The sequence below is a fragment of the Vanellus vanellus genome, assembly GCF_965231255.1.
Source record: "Vanellus vanellus genome assembly, chromosome: 1".
In the NCBI taxonomy this organism is placed as follows: domain Eukaryota; kingdom Metazoa; phylum Chordata; class Aves; order Charadriiformes; family Charadriidae; genus Vanellus; species Vanellus vanellus.
In genome coordinates this window covers 143,969,440-143,995,524 of record NC_138905.1, presented here as the reverse complement: position 1 = coordinate 143,995,524, position 26,085 = coordinate 143,969,440, and positions in this window count along the sequence as shown.

Sequence of the window (26,085 nt, the reverse complement as noted above, 5' to 3'; positions counted from 1 at the left end):
GATACCACTGGGATTTTGAGCCAGACTGGGACACAAACAGAGGTGCCAAGTATATTGCCAAGTCAAGGCCATACGCCAAATTTTACTTCTTTACGTATTCACCAAAAAGTAGAAAATCTTTACTTAAGCATTTCTTAATTCTCAATGCTTCATCTTAAATGGCTTGTTAATATCTGCCATAGTGTACTTTGAGCCCTGGGTATGAGCCAATGAGATTTGAGGTTTTTGTACGTTCTCAGCCTTCATCCAGAAAATGTTATCAAAAGGTACACCTGTATATAAAAAGGAAATGTCTCCTCCCATTGTCTGCCCATAATATAGATATAATTAAAAAAAAAAAAAAAGTCTTGAAAAGACACAGAATATAAACAGGAAACTGGAAAGACTAAGTATGAATCTAGGAAGGATGAAAGACATGTGAAGCATTTTGTGGGAACAGATTAGTGAGTATTGACATAAATGCCAGCTGAGGTAAGGCTGCTGTGTGATGTTTTGTACCCTCACCCCAGAAGTTTCCCAATTGACTACAGAAATATTACACTTACATTCACTCCCTGTCTCAACACAGCTGAATGAATGGTGCTAAACCAAACTTTCTGGACACTTTGAAGGTTTGCAAGTGGGCAAATCCCTTCCAGCAATCAGTTGCTTCAAGCCATTCTGTTTTTTTCTGAGACTGATGAACTCCCTCAGAAGAGCTCTTAAGTGCATGAAGATAACACACTTCAAGAAGTGTGTGTGTCACATCTGCCCACTCCCTCCCATCAGAGGAAGGAAATGAAAAGGGTTTATATTCAAAGATGCGGAAAAAAACACAGTGCTTGCTCATACCTTTAAATTTTCTGTAATAATATATACAGACAAGGTCTGTAAAAGTGTTATGTATATTGTATGTCAATTAGGTCAGAACAGATATGTTGGAAGAGACAAAAATATTTACAGGTGTAAGATGATTTTCCCCTTTTCTCATTCTGATTTCCAATTTTTGATCCTATCTTTCTAACTCCTATTTTTCATAGTTCCACGGGTCAGCTTTTATCTCTGCATTTCATGAAAACTTCTACGAGTTAATCCATATTTTCAGCATTTGGAAAGCCCTGAAAAAGGTAACATATTTTAGCTAATATTCCTGAGCATATGGTACAGCTGACTCCCTCTTTAGATCAGGCATTCACAGAAGCGAGTCATATCTTTTTCCCAAAGTAATATGTCCTGTATTCTTAAAATATAGTGCCCGGGGCATATGTATTTGCGGATCTCATAGCAGTACCATCCAATTCATAGGTTAAAAGGAATGGAAGTCTTTGACGGAGAGATCAGTAGTAAAGAATAAATGAGAAGAAAAAGATATGAAAGATCACTTTTATAAAACACACAATTGTCTTCTTGTTTCTGCTTTCCTACACTTTGAAATTTGGTACTTATGAATAGCTTTGGAATCATTGCTTGAGAATGGAGAATTAATCCAAAACTATTTAGGCAATAAATGGGTCTCCAACCTTGTTAATATTTCTACATGTGCAATATTACAAGGCTGGAGCCTAAATATATTGGAGGAGCTCTGTAAACATTCCCAAAAATAAACATATACCAAAGAAGGTACAAAAGTGAAAATCTGCATAGTAACATGTCAATTATCTAAAGACTCTAAGATTTCAGAACATACAAAGAAATTCTGAGTGAAACCTCATTTCCCTGGATTTTATGACAGAAAAGTAGTTGTGAAATCTTTAGAAACCGACGTGGAAAATCGGTGTTTAATTTTTTATTGTACTATGCTACTATGTGGTGGTTTATTGAGAGTAAAAAAAATAAAATACTTCAAGCAAGGTCAAAGTAGTCCATAGTTCTGCAGAGCCTAATTGATTCTCGGCGAACCTCTTTAGGTGGGCTAACAGTGACCACAGCCAACCTTCAGGAGTCAGGAAAGGCCACGTTAGGTTTTTCTTTTACGTGTGTCAATATTTGCATGAGAAAGAGGAGGCTGACGGCTGCTGTCTTCATTCCTTTATGGATTTTAGGTGTGGGCGCTAACCATGTGAGCTGCTGTAGGAAAGCAAGCGGGTTTTGAGCCCGTGTCTGCAAGAGGCGGTGTTTCACTGCTTGCCCAGCACAGGCTCCCCTGTTGAAGAGCCAGCCGCTTGCCAGTAAGACGCAGCCCATCCGGCTCAGCTTTTCACTACTTCATAAGTCCTTTTGAGCCTCGAGAGCATTAAAGCAGGTCTCATAGTGATAACAAAGGTTAAGGCAATCACCTCTTTCCCTTTGCAGATAAGGACTTGAAAACTGCCTTTGCAGGCTCTCTCTTCTGTGCCACACAGAAAGATTTCTGCAGCCTGCAATTTCTCTTGGTTTAAACAGTATTTATCAAATGGAAACACATGTATACAGTAGGTAAGTAAACATTTGCTGCACTTTGAACAAGAGCTTGCTTCCCTTTTGTTTCGATGCTGGTATTCCTTAACAGAAGTACTTTTAAAATATACATAGGAATAGAAACAAGATAAAGGAGCTTAATCATTTCAGCTCCCATTGAACCGTAAAACAAATGAATTCTTAATCATACTGCTTTATGCTTACTCGTAGTCCCTACTGAGAGAAGGATGGAGCAGCCTGCATTTGGACAGGCTGTATTACTCCTAATTACTTTTTACATACACGGAGATTGTAAAATCCTTTTGGGAATAGCTTCTGAAAAAATAGGAAAATCTAAGTAAATCTCCAAAGAAGAGTGAACTCAATCCCAACTGACATTAGCATACACATTTAACTTAAACTTTGCAAACCACCCATGTTTGACAAAAGATTGGAGTTTTTTAATGTGATATGTATGGCTGTTCCCCACAATTTGTGATAACACTTGTGATGCTATGCTTTTGTTCTTCTCTGACTTTCCCTCCAGCACATTGTTCTTTTCTTTCTTCCCCTCCTGAACCATGGGCTATTTTTAGAACTTCGTCACGAGCACCAAGCACCAAGCTCCAGTTAAAATATAAGGAATAAACCAAGTAAATAACAAGGATATATAATTTCACCTGTATTAACCCTCAACATGAGGGAAAGGATCCTCAGATCCCATTTATCCACCTGACTAAGCTCCACTGATATGAACTAAATTGTTTTAAATTATTACCGTATGTATGACTTGATAATGAGTGTTAATCACTGTTCCATTATTCACCTCAAACAGTGGTTGAATGCTACTTTGTAAATGTTGCAAAGTTAACATCATATTCTGCTTTTTGAACACTTCATCTCTAATTCATCCTGCTCCAAACCTTGGTCTTCCTTGCAACCTTTGGAAAATCGTATCCTGTACAGTTAGATAGAAAATCAAGAGTGATTTGAAGAAAGATGGATTAGATTACACCAATTTTGTCCCCACAGGTAAAGAGTCAGCCTAATTTATTTAAGATGGTAGAATTTTTTCCAGCATGCCAATTTTAGTACATTTTTCTTTAATATTCTTAAGATCCACATGAAGGTAGAAAAGGAATCAAAGGACTCCTCACTAACACTCTGCTTAAGAAGAATGGCAGGAAATTAGTATTCCTTTTGCAGAATTTATATATGCATTGTGTTCAGGTGAAAAATGCAAAGGACTATCTAATTTTCTCTGGAACACTTTAGAAGTCAGCCAATAGTCACATCTACTTAGTACGACTTTTTGAGCTCCTTAGTCAGTTTTAATTTAGTCAAAGGTATAATTGTGTTAACATTTAGTTAAGTTAAGACTGCAGGTGGGAGTATCTGATTGAATGCAGCCGAGTTGCACAGGACTTTATGGCTTTCTCCACTTATGTCAAGCTACATAGCTGATTATAAGTCTACTCTCACATTACTCTGATTATCAAGTGTGATAAAACCAGAGACTGAACCTGAATAAAACCCAATGTGGCAAAGAAAATCCTCTTCTGTAAATGTAATCACGTTCACAAAAAAAAAATAAAATAAATAAATAAATAAATAAAAACGAAAAAACAAACCACAAAAAAACAGAAGACAATTTAATATTTTTTTTTAAATTAGCATTCAGAAAAGTGATTTAAACTACATTAACAAAACAACTCTTTTCCCATTATAATCTCAGACGCCACAGTAAAGAGGTAGCTCTATGCTATTCTATACTGGTAAAGATTCTTAAATGTAGATAAGGCTTATGTAAAAACCAATAAAGTACCTTGTCTTTTTTTGTTACCTTGTACATACATGCATAAAAAATTTACAAACTGTTCCCTTATTTGCCAAGATGTTTTTGGTAGCAGGAAATAAACTTTAGAAGTCCATTTTTAATAGGAAAGTCTAATATAGTAGTGCATATTGCACTAGAAATATATATTGTCAACTTTTTGAAAGAGACATTGGAATAAAGACAGAAAGTTTTTCAGAATCTCACCATGTACATTTGAGACATATCTTTATATTTTGGATCATTTCTATTCTGATGTCTTCTTTTATTATTTCTGTTCCTTGATTTTCTACTGTCTGTAGTGATTTCACAGTGATTTGAGACTTAAGTCAATTGAGTTTTCAAACCAGCATTCTTTATTGCCTGAAAAATTAAGACAACTATGATTTAGATTGTGAAATAGACATTTATTTTTTCCTGACCAGCCTTTTCAATGGCAATGCTCTTCCATATTTGCCACACTGCTCTTTCTGCTTCTCCTTTGTGTTTTAGGGAATTCAGTGTCACAGAACTTGCAGTAAACAACAGAAACCCATTGAAAGTTGTTTTTTTTTTTTTTTTTTTTTTTTTACTTTGAGGGATGTCAAACACTGGAACAGGTCACCCAGACGTGTTATAGAGTCCTCATCCTTGGAAATATTAAAAACTTGAGTGGACATGGTCTTGAGCAACCTGCTCTAAGCAGGTGGTGGGACAAGATGATCTGCAGAGGTGCCTTCCAGCACTCAACCACCCCCTGATTCTGTGATTCTGTATATGAACCAAGCAATTACAGACCACCGATCCTGCACGCCAGCTTTAGCCAAAATAATGGGCGTGCTGATAGAGGATGCAAAAAAGTGTTGAAAGGTGAGAATGTAATTGGAGACAGTTTAGTTTTCTGCCAGCAATCAAGTGGCAGACACATAGAATAAATTTTAACTGAAAGGCATCACTATAAAAAAATTAGTTGGAGACAGCCACCCATGAACCTGAGAAAGTGAGAACAAATTTTCTTGTAGTAAATGGACTAAAGTTTTATGCCCTGCAAGTATTAATTGAAAGGTTACCAAAGAATATTTTCAATAAAACAGAAGAAGAAAACTCTAGGAAGGTATAAGACAGGGTGATATCTGATTCTCGGAGTATAATCACATCTATAACAATGTACAGTCTCTTCCACTGGGAATGCAATGTTGAAGCTGACTAGCTTTCCTCCCTCCCACAGACACTTCCATTCACTATCGGCAAATTTTATGTTTTACTGAGCAAGGAGGCCCAGAATTTACTAAGCTGGCTTGTTGTTCGGACTTGTTACTATCTTCTTTGTTCCCTCAGGGCACCAGCAGTTATGTCTCACCCTGCTCCTTATATCGCTGTCCAATACTACTGCCATCCCTCGCACTGTGCCATCTCACAGTACCCTTTTTACCACAGCTTATGAAAAGTAACATAGAGAACTAAACTGGCCCCTTCAGTCACAGGAAACTTACCTGAATTCCTTTCTCACTCAAATCACACAAAGCTCTTAAATAACTTCTAATTTTGTTATACCCCTCAAATACTTTCACACAACACCTCCTTTCCTACTCCTGCTCTTTCATGGTTCTGACCCTTGCTAGATGGAGGAAGGAAGAACCATGGAGTTGGGATGTTACCTGTTGTCAATCTTTAAGAGCAATGAGGAAGTTAAAGGTGTCTGTTCAGATGTACATACAGTCTTCCCCTCGGGTAAGCAAAAGATTGATATTAATTTGGCTTCCCCTGTAAGATCTTAATGCCAACCTTCTTTTCCTCCTGCTTATTATGCAACCAGTGCTGCCTGGTTTTAAGATAAATAAGGAGATGGGACACAGAAGAAATATGAGAACGTGTTCCTTTTAGAATACCTTATACTTAGGCTGAAGAAAGTGATAAGAAAACGTCCAACTTCAGTCCAGACAGTCTTTCCTGAAGACACGGGGCCAGACTCTTATAGCTTGAAGTTCATTGTATCTAGAGTGTCTTGTTGAATTTTATCATAATTTAAGACGTGTAGCCGATATCATGAGGTAAATTTTATTTACATTATAGTTTCTTAATTTTAAAGTACAGCAACATCAAAATAAAATGAACAATGAGTACAATAATACTGCTATTTGGAAATAATTTGAAATGGTTTTAAATTGCAAACAGATTAAAATCCATACTGGGAAAAAAACAAATCTAAGTTCTATGTTATATTAGCCCTGTGAACACCAGCTTATATTAGGAGCAGATTGTAGTAAATAGCATACCTATACTGTCACAAATCAAGATTAGAAAATAAAGAGAAGTTGGATCTCAAAATAATGTATATTGATGCACACATAGCAGTAAGCAGAAAATAAAACTACTAATATTCTTTGCAAGATTTAAAATATGCCCTATCAGTTCAGAAAAGGATAGAATATTATTATTAATAGCTCAGCAGAGACTTCCCTTCATTATGCAGCTGTGCTCCAAAAATAAACCTAGAATTATATTACAGAAAGAATAAGCTGAAAACTAATGTATGAATATTTTGTATAAAACAACAGGGATACTTTATTCAGAATATTTTATACCCACAACACAATACCCTTGTCTCAGAAGCAAGTTGCTTAGTGAATATACAAAGGTCTGGAAAAACAAACAACTTACATATAAAAAGAGACTGAAAAGCTTCTGATAATTTACCTTAGAAAGGAGACAATTAATAGGAATAATATTAAAGTAAATAAAATAGTGAAAAATCTACCGAGGAATTTCTGTTTTACAAAATTAGAAAGGAATGACTCAATTTAACTGAAATTATTCAACTTAAAATTAAGGACCTGAATTTATTCATACTATTGTGTTTCAGTCACAGAACACCTACCCACAAATATTTGAGGAGATTCAGAGAGACAGGATGTTTCTACTGGAACCAAAACTATCCATTCTTATTATAACTATTCGTAACATTGGAAAGGTTATTAAAGCTCCTGATTCAGAGCTGAAGGCTGTCCTTGGAAAAGAGAGTCCTGGATATGACCTAAGTATTGGATTACTCTACATTTGCATAGCCGTGGGCTTCAACAGTTTGTCTGACTCTTCTAGTGATGGTCACTGTTAGAAACAGGATACAGGATTTCTGCATATCTTGTCTTGTTCGGCATGCAATTTCCTGGGTTTCTCCATGTCTCTTTGAGTCTATTTTTTCTTGGTGACCAAAAAGAGAAAGCAGAGGGGAGGTGCATTGTGGCAATCATTATCCATTTACAGACAGAGCACAGGTGCCTCAGAATAAAGTCATCACAGAAAATCTTTCAGAATCTATTTTTGGGAAAAATAGGAGATTTCAGCTACCACTTTATACATGAAAGAAGTACAGTGAGTACTGTAAAAAGGATGAAAAAGTTTCATTTTTGAAAACTGTTAACTCACTGCCACAGGGACTCTCTCCAAATACACAAAGCTTTTGTTAATGGTATTCGTAATTGCTATTAAAGTCGTTATAAGTCATAAAGCAAAGCACATACATTGAGCAAAGGAATAATTTTCTCATTTAAAAACTGGTGATGTTTATATAAAATGTAATGATATCTTTCTTATCTGTAATGAATACTGCCATACAATCTCATGAGACATTTAGTTGCCTCTTCTTAAAACTGTTTTGTAACTTTGTTAAGAAATTTACTTCTAGGTCAACTCTACCCTAGTGTATTTCACTATTTACGGGCATGGTTCCTGAAATAAACAAGTCGAGATCCTGGTCCATACCAGGATTTTGGGGGGGTGGGGGAGGATCTAGAATTTTAGCAAACATTAACAGTGCTACTGTTTTAATATTTCTCATGGAAATGTAATTAACTTTGGGAACAATAATAAATAATAATAATAATAAATGTTATATTAATTTTCCTTTAAAGAAGCAAGTTACTTAATCTCTGAACTTTTTCCTCCCTGGTCCAGTTCCTAGCAAGTCTCAAAAATACATCTTGTGGTCTTCCATTTACTCCCTAAAGTCAATTTTTGAATCTGCCATTAGGGCTGTTTCTGTGCATGCTTACAGAGTGGCTTTAAATAGTGAAAGAAATGAAATGTGATGCTGGGAGTTCTTTATCCTCAACATTACCATGCAAAAATGCTCAAATATGAACATTGTCAGATCCGCCTTGGCTTGGCAGGACAGCTTTCTTCCTGGAAACAACAAACAATATGGGGGAAACCAAACAATTCTCCACATTTTCAAACACCCTGGATACACCATCTGGATTTCTTCTGCATCTGCTGTGAACATAACAAATATGGCGATCAACATTTTCAGACTGAATGGGTGTCATCACCCATCTAGTTTAAAAATTCTTTAAGTTCTTGAAATTAAAAGGGAATTCTTTGAGTGTAAAACATAGAACAATGTGTTACAAAGTACCACATAGTATAAACATTATCTCTTTAATCTTTTCATCCTGGTTAGTTAAAGACTTGCATGATGGAGTTATAAGCTAATGTAAACTCCTTGTCAAAGCTCTATACTTTGTGCTTAAGAGAAATATTGATATTTAAATATTCCTTTGTATAAAAAATAAGGCTTAAATCAAAATAAATAAACAATAAAAGAAGGGCTATAATGCTGTCTTTACCAGAATAAACAAAGTTTTTACTGTTCAGTTCTGTAGGACTAGGCTTTCATCCAACTATTTTGAATCCCCATATCCTGAAACCCCAAATAAATGTTTGCATAAATCCCTGTATATATAATTTTACCTAAGCAATATTTATTTTATAAACTCAATTTCTTCATTTTTTTTGGAGGGTGTTTATATCTAACTAGCATTTTACAGGAGGTCTGCGATTTCTTAATAAACCAGGTTTCTCATCTGTTGAACCGATTAAAAAGCCCATGCTTACGTGATTAGTACCCATTTATGGAAACTCAAATATCTTTCTGTGAAACATTTTAATAGGGGGATTGTGTCACTGCCTGTCTTGCTGAAGTCATAGTAGATGTCGTCTATCCTCCTGCTGCCTCTCCAATCTCTGTAATACCCAAAGAAATTCCCATGGGAAAGAAATAGTTGATTAAACTACTAGTTTTAGTGTGGAGTAGTGGCTTGTAGCAGGAAGGATAGTCAGCATCATCTGAGCAGGCGAACTACAGACCAAAATTGTTAACTAAGAATTTATCTTGTTGTGAAACAGAAAGAAAAGGTATGTAATTTTCAAGTCCCATAAACAAGTAATGCCAGCCAAACTCTTTGCTTCAGACACACACTGATTTCTAGTTTTTGTCACAGAATTGTGTGCAGATGGATTAATTATTTCAACACTGTAATATTAAGGTTGGTTATCTAATGTCTGAAAATCCCATTTAATTATAAAAGCTATTATTTAGATCTGATTTAAAGTTGTGTAATTCTACCTTAATAGGTCTTATTAATGTCAGTCTTAACATATTCTTGGCCTTTCAACAAGCAGTTGAAAATTTCATAGTAAATCCAAATACTACAACATATACAAAATAGTCTGAATAAGAAAGTTTACATATTAAAATATAATATGCTTTAGGATTCTCCCTTGCAGTTTCTCACAAGGAATAACTGATATGATAAAATATATTTTTTCCCAAATAATTGTTCATTCCAAAGCATATAGTGTCTTATAAGGGTGTAGAGCATTACAAAATCTCTGTGAAAACACCCAGATTCTAAACAGAAGCAAGTGTAAAACAAAAATCCAAATACTGTAGGAAAAACTGTTTTTGCTGTAATTAGCATGTACAGGTTTTAAATTGTCAACATTTGTCAGTCAGCTACCTCTCTATAAAGGCTGTAGATTAAAAAAAAAGAACTTGATGTATAACCTGTCTTGGTACTGACCTTGCTGCCACTAAAATCAATTTTGGTTTAGTCTAAACATATTTTAAAAAGTTGTCAGTGCTGTCATGCTCTTTGGAATCCAAACTCAAGTTCAGTTCTCAACATTTTAGAGAAAATGAACCACACATGACAAAGCAAAACAAAAGAAAACAGAAGAAAAGTCTAGGATTTTCTTTTTTAGTTGTTTTATTCATACAGAAAGAATAACTAAATAACACAGTCATTGGGTTATTTGGCTTGTTGATTTTTATTTTTTATTTGGCTTTATCTTGGGAGAGAGATATAAATATTATTATACCTAGGTATGAGCAGTTGAAATGTTATGTTATAATAAAAAATCCTGACCATGTTGAACACATAAGTTTTATTTTATTGTGTATTTACACAGCACAAATATCTTTCTAAGATCCTTTTTCTTTCATTTCTAAAGCTCTAGATTCCTAGTGTTGTAACTTAGTTCAATAAATATGTTAGTGCTTACATAGCTAAAACCTTTATCACTCTGTATTCCCTTTAGGTCGTGTAATGAACAGAGTAGCGTTTAACCATTCTGGAACAGTGAAATGCAAAGTTGTTGTAGCAAATACTGCAGACCATAGAGTAACAAAAGGATATTTTCGTTACTAAAAACAATTTCTTATTTGGTAGCTGTGTTCAAGTCTCCAAAATGTAGACTGTAGGAGTGGAAACTTCATGAATTTCCTCACTAATTTCCCTCCCAGTCATTTTGTTTCAGGAATGACCTGCCAAGGTCATCTTCCAACGCTGCCAGTCAAAGGATATATATGTATCATATGGACTAGATGATCTTTTGAGGTCCCTTCCAATCCCTAGCATACTGTGATATACAGCCACCAGCAGGCTGAAAACCTCAAAGGAACAGCAATATTCACAGCTCTATGCAAAACAGAGATTAATAGGTCTATTGCATATATCAATAGTACAATCTAATAACAAACTACATGCTTATATGTATAGTGGGTAAGTCTTACATATTTAAAAGAGTGACAGATAAATGAGTGCCACAAAGGAATTCAGTGTCGGAGGCTGCCCCTTTCCTATATCACAATGCTCTCATGCAGGTGCTACCGCTATTTAGCAATATAAGCCTTCAAGATTTAAGACTCTCTCAGGGACTGAGGTTGCTTCAGTTGAGGTCCTCTCAAAATGCTACTTATCTCCCCAGCATCTCCCTCTTTGTGACTTGGGTGTTCAATTCCTTCTTACCTTTGGTGGTTGTCTGGGCTGCAGTCATCCTGCATAGTCTTGATCTTCTGCATGAAGGGAATTAACACACTTGCTAAAGATATACACTGTTTCCTGGGACTTGTGGTGAGCTCTTTTCAAATCAGACTCTTTCCTCATACAGATATACAGTCTTGGAGCTACTACATTTTAATTGCAGTTTCCTTTTTTTTATATATTTTGATACTCGTGCATGAGAATAAAATTATGATTTTTTTTTATAGAAACAAAGTCTTATTAATAAATTATTTAAAAGACTCGTGCTGTAATATGACTGCCTTCTCTCAAGGATAGTTATGTGCCACATGATGCATAAAGAAGCAATGGAAAGGCATGAGAGAGTTCCACCACTGACACCATGGGTTTTATGAGATTATCTCTGTTGTTGACTTGTTCAGATTGCCCTTTTTGGGCTATGGAGCAAACATACAGGTTTTATGCATAGAGGCACCAAACAGGACTAGTGAGTGAGCACAAGTCTGGCCTGGATCAGTCTATGCAGTTCTGTGCGGTTAGCTTTGTTGCTATTCTTTTCTTCGATTTTTCAATTTTTTAAAAATTAAATAGTAAAGACATACAGCTACTTAGAAAATTCTTATTCCCGTTAAAAGTCTGTATTTAGTGCAGAAAAAAAAATCTGGAAAAAAACTCCAAAAAGTAAAATCCATGTCTGTTGTAAATTTCCAAAGGAAAAGATCATAAAGTGTATCTTGTATATTTGCTTGTGTAGTAATGATTGATTACTGCCATAAAAGACAACAAAAAAAGTTTCTATAAATACATTAACAACAAAAGGACCAAGGAGAATCTCCATCCTTTATTGGATGCAGGGGGAAACATAGTGACCAAGGATAAGGAAAAGGCTGAGGTACCTAATGCCTTCTTTGCCTCAGTCTTTAATAACAAGACCAGTTGTTCTCTGGGTATCCAGCCCCCTGAGCTGGATGACAGGGATGGGGACAAGAATGAAGCCCCCATAATCCAAGAGGAAATGGTTAGCGAGCTACTACATCACTTAGATGCACACGAGTCTATGGAGCCAGATAGGATCCACCCACGGATACTGAGGGAGCTGGAAGAAGTTCTCACCAAGCCACTTTCCATCACTTAGAAGTCTTGGCTAACTGGAGAGGTGCCAGCTGAGTAGAGGTTAGCAAATGTGACACCTGGCTACAAGAAGGGCCACAAGGAGGATCCAGGGAATCACAGGCCTGTAAGTCTGACCTTGGTGCCAGGGAAGGTTATGGAGCAGATCACCTTGAGTGACATCACATGGCATATACAGGACAACCAGGCGATCAGGTCCAGTCAGATTTATGAAAGGCAGGTCCTGTTTGACTCACCTGATCTCCTATGACAAGGTGAACCACTTAGTGGATGACAGAAAGGTTGTGGATGTTTTCTACCTAGATTTTAGCAAAGCTTTTGACACCATGTCCCACAACGTTGTCGTGGAGAAACTGGCTGCTCATGGCTTGGACGGGTATATTCTTTGCTGGATAAGAAACTGGTTGGATGGCCGTGCCCAGAGAGTGGTGGTGAATGGAGTTAAATCCAGTTGGCAGCCAGTCCCAGCTGGTGTTCCCCAGAGCTCAGTATTGAGATCTGTTCTGTTTAATATCTTTATCAATGATCTGGACGAGGGTATGGAGTCCACCCTCAGTAAGTTTGCAGACGACACCAGGTTAGGTGAGAGTGTTGATCTGCTTGAGTTTAGGAAGGTTCTACAGAGGGATCTCCACAGGCTGGATCGATGGGCTGAGGTCAGTGGTATGAGGTTCAACAAGGTCAAGTGCCGGGTCCTACACTTGGGTCACAACAACCCCATGCAGCGCTACAGGCTTGGGGAAAGTCTGGAAAAGGCTGGAAAGCTGGGACCTGGGGCTATTGATTGACAGCTGGCTGAAGACAAGCCAGCAGTGTTCCCAGGGGGCCAAGAAGGCCAACAGCATCCTGGCTTGTATTAGAAATAGTGTGGCCAGCAGGACTAGGGAAGTGATCATCCCCCTGTACTTGGCACTGGTGAGGCTGCATCTTGAATATTGTGTTCAGTTTTGGGTTCCTCAGTACAGGAGGAACATTGAGGTGCTGGAGTGTGTACAGAGAAGGGCAATGAAGCTGGTGAAGGCTCTAGAGCACAAGTCTTATGAGAAACAGCTGAGGGAACTGGGGTTGTTTAGCCTGGAGAAAAAGAGACTCAAGGGCAACCCTATTGCTCTCTACAACTGCCTGAATGGAGGTTGCAATGAGGTGGGGTTTGATCTCTTCTGCCAAGTAACAAGTGATAAGACAAGAGGAAATGGTCTCAAGTTGCACCAGGGGAGGCTTAGATTGAATATTAGGAAAAAAATTTTCACTGAAGGGGTTATCAAAGACTAGAACAGGCTGCCTGAGCTAGTGGTTTAGTCACCATCCCTGGAGGTATTTAAAAGAAATGTAGATGTAGTGCTGAGGAACATGGTTTAGTGGTAACTTGGGAGTGTTAGGTTTACAGTTGGACTTAACGATCATAAATGTCTCTTCCAACCACAATGATTCTATGATTATATTAGCCAAAGATAAGAAAAAGTAGAATATGTCCTGAACTTGACTTCCTTGTCCATACCATTTATCTTCAGTCCTGGGATTATTTTCATGATAGATTTTTCCCTGTAAATAGCCCATTAATGCTTGGTATTTTAGATGGAATGAATGTTTCTCTCCTTAGTACAGAATAATGTTTTTTTGCTCTGTCGGGAAGTGGTAGGCAAAAGCAGATATGCTTAAACTTGTCATAGAGATGACATTACTCGCAAAGATCAATACAGGCAAAAGTATGTTGTTGCTTTATTTGGTGGTTTGTTTGTTTGTTTAGTTTTTACCCAAATTTCAATATCCCCAATCCAGGCTTTAATGATGAGAAAATTACCTTCTGTATTGTTGGAAAATGTAACTGAAGATAAAATTAATCAGACATACACAGAACGATACCACTAGCTTTGTAATGGAGTTCTAGCAAAAAACATGTAAAAACTGCAAATAGTAGGAAGACATAGGAAAGTATGCATTTTATTTCAATTGACTATGTGCAGAATTATTTAATGAAATATTTTAGGGTTTGCTTCATTTGCTGAACATAACATTTTCTTATACTCATTGAAAAATTCTTAACTATTTAAAAGTCTCATGGTATATCCTTTCCTGTTTTGCTTTCTTTTTCCCCACCAGAACAGTACTAAGGTATACTCTGCCATTATGATACGAGTGCAATCTCAAAAAGTAAAACTATTATATAATGTCTTAATAAAAGAATCAGTTTAACATCTGCCCAGATACATATTAGTCTAATCAAAACTTACAGGAAATTTGTTAATCCTGCAGACAATTTCTTTCCCTAGGGTGTTGATTACTTATTTTTTCTGCCATATTAAAAGAAAAATAAAATCGTTAGCAACTGGAACTTGTTTATTTTCTTCACTGTCATGTGCATCATGAAGCACCTCTACTTTCTTAGATCCCTCAGTTGTCACAAATTCTATTTCATTCATGTGCTCCCAGAGCTTCAGTATGGGAAATCAATGGTAAATGGATACACTTTAGACAATGGACTTACCATCAATGCCAAGATTTACTAGGTCTTTTACTACTTTTGAAATAAAGTCTAGAATTCTGTAGAAAGCCTTTTTCTACAGGATATGAAGTTTAATAAATGAAACTCAATGATATTTTTAAAGCAGCCCCACAGAGCATTACCAAAAGCCACACAATCTTTTAAAAGAACCTGAAGTAAAACTATTAAAAAATACTTTTAAAAGGTTTTTGTCTTGATTTCTTTTGAATGAGACACTAAAGATCTGCCAAACTTGGTAGAAGTTGATATTATTTTTGTTAAGAAACAATTTTTCCACTGACTGTACTGGAGGAAGCCAACACTTGCAGCACAAAAACTTACAACAGCTGAAATCACAGAATACCAAACTGTTCTTTCCCATTTGGTTATCTAGTAAGACGATGAAACTAACGCATCAGGCATGCAGGTTCGAACACCAAATATTCCTGTCCTTGTTAAATTACACGCTTTATATAGGCCAAGAAAACATCCTGGTAAACAGACACACTCCTGTTTTCCAGGATCAGGGCTGTTCTGAAATTGCTGTGAAAACACAGTGGAAAGAAAAGCCAAGGTTATGTTAATGAGTTCATGTGAAACGTCAGCATGTACATGACTTCGTGCATACCCACCTAATATTCCTCCATTCTGGGACTCCGTTCTGAAGAGACCCCACCTGGAGTACTGCGTCCAGCTCTGGAGCCCCCAGCACAGGAAACACATGGACCTGTTGGAGTGGGTCCAGAGGAGGGCCACAAAAATGATCAGACCTTATTGTGGCCTTTCAATACTTCAAGGGGGCTTATAAGAAAGAAGGGGGCAGACTTTTAAGTAGGGCCTGTTGCGATAGGACAAGGGATAATGGTTTTAAACTAAAAGAGGGTAGATATAAGGAAGAACTTTTTTTTGCAATGAGGGTGGTGAAACACCGGAACAAGTTGCCCAGAAAGGTGGTAGCTGCTCCATCCCCGGAAACTTTCCAGGTCAGGTTGTATGGGGCTCTGAGCAACCTGATCTAGTGAAAGATGCCCCTGCTCATTGCAGGGGGGTTGGACTAGATGACCTTTAATGGTCCCTTCCAACCAAAACTATTCTACGATTCTATGATTCTGTGAATCTTGCAAATCCCCCCATCCTACCCATAAAAAAGAAAAACAGGATCAAAAGCTGTTATAAGCCAAAGAAAAAAATGTCTATGGAAAGCAATAATGAAATTCCATTAAACTTCCTTTTTCCTTGATTCCGAGACATTTTTATCTCTAGGATAAAGTAAAACAAAATCTTTATAAGGAAAAGCCATAAAACTTATGAATGAATACACATGGAAATACACATGACTGGAAAGACATTAGAAGTAAACACAGAGGTTAGTATACTTATAGAGGGACCAATAAACAAAAAAATCGTATCTTCTAACATAAGCTTAAAATATGAATTCCCAAGTAGCAGGTTGAGTTAGATCTTGGAAGGAAAGTTAATGGAAAAAGTAAAAATATTTTATTTGAATAAAAAGCAATGGCTACAAAGTGTGCGTTGAAGTCAATAGAGATAGAAATATGTCTGAAAGCCAACAGTAGTAGTTTATCTCAGTTTTACTAAGGAGATCCATGAATTTATAGAACACAGCTTGGAAGGGACTGGAAAAGGTCCCCTACCTAATCCAAAGTAAGATCAGCAATAATTGCATCTGGGTTATTGTTCACATGCAATTGTATACCCTTTTATTAAAAACAAAACAAACCAAGCAACTGGAAAAGTCTCTGTGATGACAGAGATTCCACAACCTTTTCATGAAAACTCCTTAAGTGATTAAAAACTCCTACAAAAACACTGCATTTCTTGATGTATTTTTAGCCAATTACTTCATGTCCTATCTACAGTGGACCAGGAGTATAACTTATCTTCTTTTTGGATCTGCTTGATATATGAAGTATTCATAATAATTATATATTTTAGATCTATGAAGGCTTTTATCATGTATCCTTCCAGATTTTCTTCTGCTGACTTATCTTCCCAATTCTTTTTTCTTTTATTAAAGTTTATTTTACCATCTCTTTGTAATTCTCAGTGAAGTGCTCTTTGAAATGATGCACATCTTTCTTGCTGAGAATGCTTAAAATTGAACCCAACAGTCTGAACCCTGCTGTGGATATTTCAATATAACTCTTTTGCAATTTGCATTCTGGGCCTCAATGATAGTATGTATATCCTTTACATGCCTGTCAACCATACTTTCCTTTCTTAATATTCCTTCCACAAGAGTTTATCATAACCTTTAACCTGATAAGTAATAGTTTTGATTCTTTTATTCCCCATTTTTTTGGTATTTTGTTACTGTTCTACACAGAAGCACAGGAAGGATGGAGAAAGAGAATGAGGCAATTACCACATTTGAGGGAAAACCTGCAATGAAAGGAGCTAAAAATGGTTCAAATCCTTGTTTCTGGCAAATCTTCACAGAATTTTGAGAAAGAAACACATGAAGCACAAGTCCTGTAGCAAGAACCGACTGTGTAAAGTGTGTCATCTTACCAGTGGAGACTATACTTCTATATATCTCCAGAAAGAAAAAAAAGAACAGCTCAGGCAACAGAGATCCATAAATTTGACAAGCATATGTAGCTAAACAAACAAATGTTGATGGATGATTTTAGACCTAGAAAGGAACTGATAATGGGAAAAAAAGGCAAAAAGCCTAATTATAGTTGCTTATAGTAGCAATGCCATTGGGGCTGAAAGTGTCCTGCTAGCTTCAGCTTTATTAATAGGGGGGAACAGTGTGACCACATGTAAATTTTTAGAAACACGTAGTTTTTAGAAAAAATAAAAAGTGTGGTTAATTTTGTAAATATTACTCAAGAGAAAAATTAACTCAGATGAATATTGAACTAAAGAAAATGTGCATGGATACTGTAGAAATAAGGTTAAATTAGCTGTTGTTACTCTTACTCTTAAAATTGAATGTAATTGGAATACATTATTAATATGCAAGCTCTTCAGAAATTTATTCAGTGTTTTTGCTTTTAAATTTTTCAAAATTATCCTTACGTATGGAGAAAATGGAATCATCTCATGACAGTAAATCCAGCAGAAAAAAAACATTTACTACTACCCCAGTTAATTGTCTCTCTATGACTGAGATATTTGTTGGATATACATGTGTCTCTTCTGCACTGCATATAGGTTGCATTGTTTGATTTATATGAGTGATTATGGCCTTCTGCATGCCTCCATGCTCTTAAGAGCAAAACTTGTTTACTTTTCTTCTGCTGATTGACTTCACCTTCCTGCTTGTAAACATTCCACCAGTACAGTGAAGACTCAGTCTCTGACACTTGACAAGTTCACACTCTTCGAAAAGAACTTTTGGTATATTAAATACCCTGTCATGTCTTTTAATTTTTAACCCTGGAGAATGTTTAACCCACATACTCTGTTTTGCAAGATCTGATCACATGCTTATCAAAGTGAAAAATTAAGAAAATATATTCCTAAAACAATAAAATTGATAACCTGAGAGTACTCTACCAAAGATCATAAGAAAAAATAGACTGTGAATTTTTTAATACTTGTCAGAAAGTCCACCAAGAATGCCAATGACTAGAAAATTAATCATAATAGAGAAGATCTTAAACTAAGGTAAAGTGACAAGTCCAGCACAGTAAGGAGTGTGTAAGCCTCACAAACCCAGTATATTTTCAGTTACAAGAAGTATCCTAATTGTCTATATAAGAAAAAAAAAAATTTAAGGAGAGCAGAGTTGATTGCAATTTCTACTCACTAACTGTCTGTGGTCATAGTTCTTTCTTGGACATGCAATTTATTATGTCTTATTTTGTTATTAATTTATGATGTTTTGGGTTATTAATGTGTGATGTTTTGGGGTTTTTGACAATGGAATGGCCTACACGGCACTAGACCTGCTGTCATCAGGTGGGGTTTGTCTCACTCAAAGGAGGAGAGAGGTCTTTGTCCCAAGAGTTGGCGGGGCTCATTGATGGGGCTTTAACTAGACTCGATGGCGGAAGGGGGTATTATCAGGCCTGCCTGTGACAAGCCAAGGGATGATGCACCAAGGATAGAGGAAGGAGGAATGGGCTGCTAGTGAGGGCCTGCAGTCATTTGCTCCAATATGTGCTGTCTACGCTGCAGCACACTCAAAGTCTTATGTAGATGAGCCAGGAGTTCCTGGGATAACAGGAACCAATGGGGAGGCATCGTTAATACTCCACATACATTCCACAAAGGAATGCCACCTGGAGAACAGCACAAAGGAATTGCAACTACTCCAGTCAAGTCAGCCTAAATGAGGACAAGGCTGAAATGCCTCTATGCAAGTGCACGTAGCATGGGGAACAAACAGGAGGATGTAGAGAGGTATGCACATCTCCAGGGCCATGATCATGGAAGCGTGGTGGGATGGTGTGGAAGGTTACAGGCTCTTCATGAAAGACGGGGAAATGAGGAGGTGGTGTTGCCCTGTATGTCAATGACCAACTGGAGTGCATGGAGCTGGGCCTAGGGATGGATAAAGAGCTGACTGAGAGCTTATAGGTAAGGATTAAAGGGAAATCAGGAGCAGGGGACATTACAGTGGGGATCTGCTACAGATGACCTGACAAGGAAGACCGAGCGGATGAGGCCCTCTATAGACAGATTTGCAGGCCCTGATCCTCATGGGTGACTTCAACCACTCTGAAATCTGTTGGAAGGATAACATAGCAGGGCATAGGCAATCCAGGAGGTTCTTGGAATGTATTGATGACAACTACCTTCTCCAAGTGGTAGAGGAGCCAACGAGGAGAGGAGCTATGCTGGACCTTGTCCTTACCAACAAGGAGGGGCTGGTGGGCAGTGCCAAGCTCAAGGATAGCCTGGTCTGCAGTGACCATGAAATGGTGGAGTTCGAGATCCTCAAGGCAGAGAGGAGGATGCGCAGCAAGCTGACCATCCTGGGCTTTAGGACAGCTATTTTGGCTTCTTGCAGAATCTGCTTGGTACAGTGCCATGGGATGAAGTGCTGGAGGGAAGAAGTGCCCAAGAAAGTTGGTTAATATTCAAGGACCACCTCCTCCAAGCTCAGGAGCAATGCAACCCTACAAAGAGGAAGGCAGGCAGAAAAGCCAGGAGGCCTGCATGGATGAACAAGGAGCTCCTGGACATGACCAAAAGGAAAAAGGAGGCCCATAGCAGGTGGAAATGGGCAGGTAGCCTGGGGGAAATACAGAGAAATTGTTTGAGCAGCCAGGGATCAGGTTAGGCAGGCTAAAGCCCAGATTGAATTAAATCTGGCCAGGGACATTAAGACAAACAAAAAGTCCTTCTATAAATATGTCAATGAGAAAAGAAAGACTAGGGAAAATGTGGGTCCTCTCCAGAAGCAAACGGAAGAGCTGGTTACCCGGGATAGAGACAAAGCCGAGGTACTCAATGACTTTTTTGCCTCAGTCTTCACTGGCAAAGACTGCAGCCACACTATCCATGATGCAGAAGGCAAAGGCGAGGACTGGGAAAACAAAGAACTTCCCACTGTAGGTGAAGAGCAAGTACAAGGGAACCCAAAGTTGCACAAGTCCATGGGACCTGATGAGATACATCCATGGGTCCTGAGAGAACTGGTGGATGAAGTTACTAAGCCACTGTCCATCACATTTGAGATGTCATGGCAGTCTGGTGAGGTTCCTGCTGACTGGAAAAGGGGAAATATAACCCCTATTTTCAAAAAAGGAAAAAAGGAAGACACAGGGAACTACAGGTCAGTCAGTCACACCTCTGTGCCTGGCAAGATCATGGAGCAGATCCTCCTGGAAACTGTTAAGGCACATGGAAGAAGAAAAGGTAATTGGTAGCATCCAACATGTTTTCACCAAGGGCAAGTCATGCCTGACAAATTTGGTGGCCTTCTATGACAGGGTTACAGCATTGGGGGACAAGGGAAGAGCAACTGATGCCATCTACCTGGACTTGTACAAAGCATTTGACACTGTCCCCCACAATATCCAGGTCTCTAAATTGGTGAGACATAGATTCAACAGATGGACCACTCAGTGAATAAAGAACTGGCTGGACGGTCGCACTCAAAGGGTTGTCATTAATGGCTTAATGTCCAAGTGGAGATCTGTTGCAAGTGGTGTTCCTCGGGGATGATTGGTACTGGGACGGGTGCTGTTCAACATCTTTGTAGGTGACATGGACAGTGGGATGGAGTGTAACCTCAGCAAGTTTGCCAATGATACAAAGTTGTGTGGCGAGGTAGACACGCTGGAGGGGAGGGATGCCATCTGGAGGGACCTGGATAGGTTGGAGAAGTGGGCCCATGCCAATCTCATGAAGTTCAACAAGGCCAAGTGCAAGGTCCTACATCTGGGTCAGGGCAATCCCAAGCACAAATACAGGCTGGATTTCATGAGAAAATAATATATTATGTTGAAAAGTGTTCACAACCTTATTCAGATAGTCCTATATAGCAACATCATAGAATCATAGAATGTCTAGATTGGAAGGGATATTAAAGATCTTCTAGTTCCAACCCCCCTGCCATGGGCAGGGACATCTTCAACAAGACCAGATTGCTCAAAACCCTATCTAACCTGGTCTTGAACACTTCCAGGGATGGGGCATTCACAGCTTCTCTGGGCAACCTATTCCAGTGTCTCACTGCCCTCACGGTAAAGAATTTCTTCCTAATACCTAATCTAAATCTACTCTCTTTCAGTTTAAAACCACAACTCCTCGTCTTATTGCTGCACTCCCTGATAAAGAGTCCCTCTCCACTGTTTCTGTAGGCCCCCTGTAGGTACTGAAAGACTGCTATAATGTCTCCCTGGAGCCTTCTCTTCTCCAGGCTGAACAACCCCAACTCTCTCAGCCTGTTCTCATAGGAGAGGTGCTCCAGCTCCCTGATCATCTTTGTGACCCTCCTCTGGACTTGCTCCAACAGGTCCATCACCTTCTTATGTTGACAGCCCCAGAGCTGGATGCAGTACTCCAGGTGGGGTCTCATGAGAGCAGAGTAGAGGGGCAGAATCACCTCCCTCAACCTGCTGGCCACACTTCTTTTGATGCAGCCCAGGATGAGGTTGGCTTTCTGGGCTGTGATTGCATGTTGCCAGCTCACATTGAGCTTCTCATCAACCAATACCCCCAAGTCCTTCTCCTCAGGACTGCTTTCAATCCATTCATCACCCAGACTGTATTTGTGCTTGGGATTGCCCTGACCTCGCACTTAGCCTCGTTGACTTTCAAGTCTGTCCAGGTCCCCTTGGATGGCATCCCTTCCCTCCATCATGTTGACTGCTCCATACAGCTTGGTGTCATCAGCAAACTTTCTGAGGGTGCACTCAATCCCACTGTGCATGTTGCCAGCAAAGATTTTAAACAGTACCAGTCCCAGTACCAACCCCTGAGGAACCCCTAAAGACCCCATCAGACCACCTGTAGATACTGCATCCAATTTTGGGCCTCTAACAGAGGAAAGACATGAACAAACTGGAGCTACCTCAGCAGGGGACCCCAAGGCAGCTGGGGCTGGAACACTTGTCCCTCCAGCCTGATTATCTTCTAGTCCTATGAAGAGAAACAGAGGAAAAAGTAGAAGTTCAAGGAGAGCTTTGAAGTAAACTTGATTGAAGAGTGTAACATCAAACAGTTGTTCTGGTCTTATAGCCTTCCATAGACATCTGCTATAAGCCAGTATCTGACATAGTTCTTATGTTAGGTTGTTACCATTTAAAGCAGTGGTAAGCACACATAAGCTGAGACACTTTGTAAAGCCTTATCATAACACAAATAATAATAATAAAAAAAGTAAATATAAAATAAAATTATATTTAGGAAATAAATATTCCTTAAAAATAATACCATGTTCCCTCTATTTATCTGTTTATGCTTTCTTTTCTGGTTATTAGGCAGTCAGAAGATAGTCTGGTGTGTGTTTAAATCTATTTCTGTAGGATTTCACCTCATTGTTCCACCTCTTCTGTGAATTAAGGTAAATACTGATTTAGTTTGCAGTCACTGTCAGATTTTCATCCGTAGGACAACCTGGCTGCATAATGATACACTTTTCCTGTTCCCTTTTGTTTATCATCTGGAAAATCAAACAAGCAAATACAAATACCAGTCAAGATCTGCCTACCAAACCTTATTTTGCTGACATGCCCTTTTAACCCTTCCTTTGTGCTTTCTCCTACTGACAAATCTGAAATGGTTCTTCATCGTTCCAGCTCTGAAGCCTTATATGACAGATTTTATATCTCAGTGTAAGATTCATATTTGTCACTTCTGGATAAGGAAGTAATAAATATTGCATGTATAGTACTTGAGAGCTTCAATCTAGTTTCCATTGTTTCTTAAGGGTGACCTTTTTGGAATTACAAAAGTTTGTTACAGGCCTATTTTTACCATCTCCTTTAATCTGAAATAAAAAAAAAAACCAAACCCAAAACAAAACAACCCACCTTGAGATGTCTCTAGCTAATATTATATATTTCACAACCAGATCTTCCATAATGTGTTCACCACCTACCAGAAAAAAAACACTAAAAAACATTTTCCTTTGCTTATTTTAAAGTATCATGAAAAGAAAAAAAAAAAAAGAAAAGGAAAAATAATAAAAAAAGAAGCAGCTATCTTATCTCTGAGAATGGAACTAGGAATGGTGATGGCTATTTTGTTTTTTTTTTTTTTTACCTCTCAATAGAGGAATTAGTTCATGTGACCAAAATACCCTGTGCATTAGTTTAAGAAAAAAATGGCAGAGAACTTAATAAATTCAGTAGCTAAGTTTTTGAGGGTAATTTTCAACTTCAGATTCAGTGTTAATTAGGTTATCCTAAAAAGTAGACTCCAATATTTAGACAGCTGAATTGCCCTCTATATCCCAGTGACTACTGCAACAAAGGTGAAATACAGCTACTTTATCATAATCACCAGATTCTGTTTGAGATGCTTTGGAGTACCCTGCATGGTTTTTGTCTTCTATTTCAGAAGCCTTTAGGACCTGGGAATTATCTGTCAGCCTCTTTTAGCTGTTTTAGATATGTCTCAAATAACACTAAGTACATGTATTCAGGAAAATACTTCTCATCTCTGATCTCTGCTGAGGATAATGGGAGAATGTAACCCACATACTGATACTTTATTCAAAGATATAAAGATATACAGAATATAGGCTCAAATAAACTATGATTTTACCAAAAGTAAGACAAATGTGTCTTCAGTAAGACAGAAGATTTTCTCTTGGAATGTAGAAGACTTGATTTATCTGGCCTTCAGTTATAGTAGGTGATTTGTAGCAGCTGGCGATTTTGTAGTTAAACTGGGAAAAACAGAGAACAAATAAAAGAGAAAAACATTTTGTTCTGAGAGGAAAGTTCTTGAGTTTTGAGGAGGTTCAAAAAGAGTTTCTGGTATTTTTTTTTTAGAGTCAATCTTATTTACTACTTTCATCGCTAACCTTGGAAAAAAAAAACAAGTTTGTCCTAATGATACCACATGTGAAACGTAAGTGGGAAACATTTTGCTATTAAATTTCTCCTTCATTCTATCATACATGATATGAAGACAATTAAGTCTTTTTAAGCAAAAGATCATGAATGTATGGGTTTACAGAGGGGATTTTTGATATTATGTGTGGGGTCTTCAGATGGAAACAAATGCCAGATGAATGCAAATTATCTCAGAGTGACTGAGCCATCATGTTGCACTGATAACAGCTTATGATGTCTCTGGAAAAGTAATTCATTATAAAATGGATACTGCTGATGTCATTGTAAAAGGCAGTAGAAAATCTTTATTTTATAGTTTTCCATTCACCTTCATTTGAGAAAGATGCATGTAAATTTAAGTGGCACTGAAGGAGACTTAAAATGACGCAGAAAACAAGGAATTTTTTACAAAAAGGGACAGAGCAGCACCTTGTAGAAATAACAATTTTTATCCCAGAAGCTGGAGATTTGTTTAGCATGCTGGCCTGGGTTGGTTAGTAGCTGATAAGTCTATAAAGATATAGCTAATTCTGCCCTGTAAAGGAAAGATATGTCTTGAAAGATCTCGGTTATGATTGCTGTATTTGATTATATATTTAGAAACAATAAAAGAAAACAGTCATTTAAGCATACAGGTATTATTGATATAGGAATAAATGAAATAAGCTCATCAGTAATACATTTAGTTTGGAGATTGGAAGGACACCTGACCAACGGGATCATAACATTCTAAACATCTTCCCCATGGTATCATGTAGATGGTGGGTAGGGAGAAAGGCAAAATCACCTATGGAGTTTTAGGATAAAAACTCATGAGTTTTGAAAACAGAGATATTGAATTCAATCAATTGGTGGCTGCAGCCGGTAATCTAGAAAGTCCCTTTTCTATTTTTATTTTTTAATTCCTCAGTGGCTTAGAAATTACATCTGATCAATTTAGATAAATGGTATGTGTGTGGTTTTTTCTTCCCTAAATTTGTGCTTAATGAAATATCCTAAATTTAAATTATCGTTTACATAAACTCAATTTGTCTTTGCCTACTAGAAAGGAAAAAAAAAAAAGCTGCAGAGTCTCTGGAGTCAGGTAACTGCATAACTTTATTAAACAAATACAATTTTCCAAAATAATCTTGTTTAAAAAAATTATATGTTTTTCCTGTAAGGCAATTTCACATAATGTTATTCCACAGTAATGAATCCTTTTTCCACTGACTGTTACAATGATACACAGCTTTTCAAACAGAAAATTGAGGTGCGCATTAAAAAATGTTTGCCAGTTAAAACAATGGACTGAATCCTTTAAAAGACAGTGGAAAAGTTGGGGAATTGTATGTGTCTTTAATTAAAATACTCTTTCTTTTACTCTAGGACTAGAGATCCTAAACTATGCAATTAAGCTCAACTGTCAGGATGCTATCTGGAGGTAAAAACACGTGTACAGGTAAAGCAATGTCTTTAACATTCAGCTTCACAATAATAATATGTTATCAATATACTTTACCTTAGATTATCTTCCTTCACTCTGTGTGGAGACTTAACTATTTCCGGGGAAAACTATTGATTTTTTGGGGAATAACCCCTGTCCTAAGGAAATAACTCCATACTTTGTGTGAAAGATGAAATCCTTAAGGCTAACACACCAAGGTGCTTGAAGGCGCAGCAGCAAGTTTAACTTTCCAAGTCAGTATTCTTTCACAGTTTCCATGTATTTATTCAGAAAGTTCCAAATTGGCA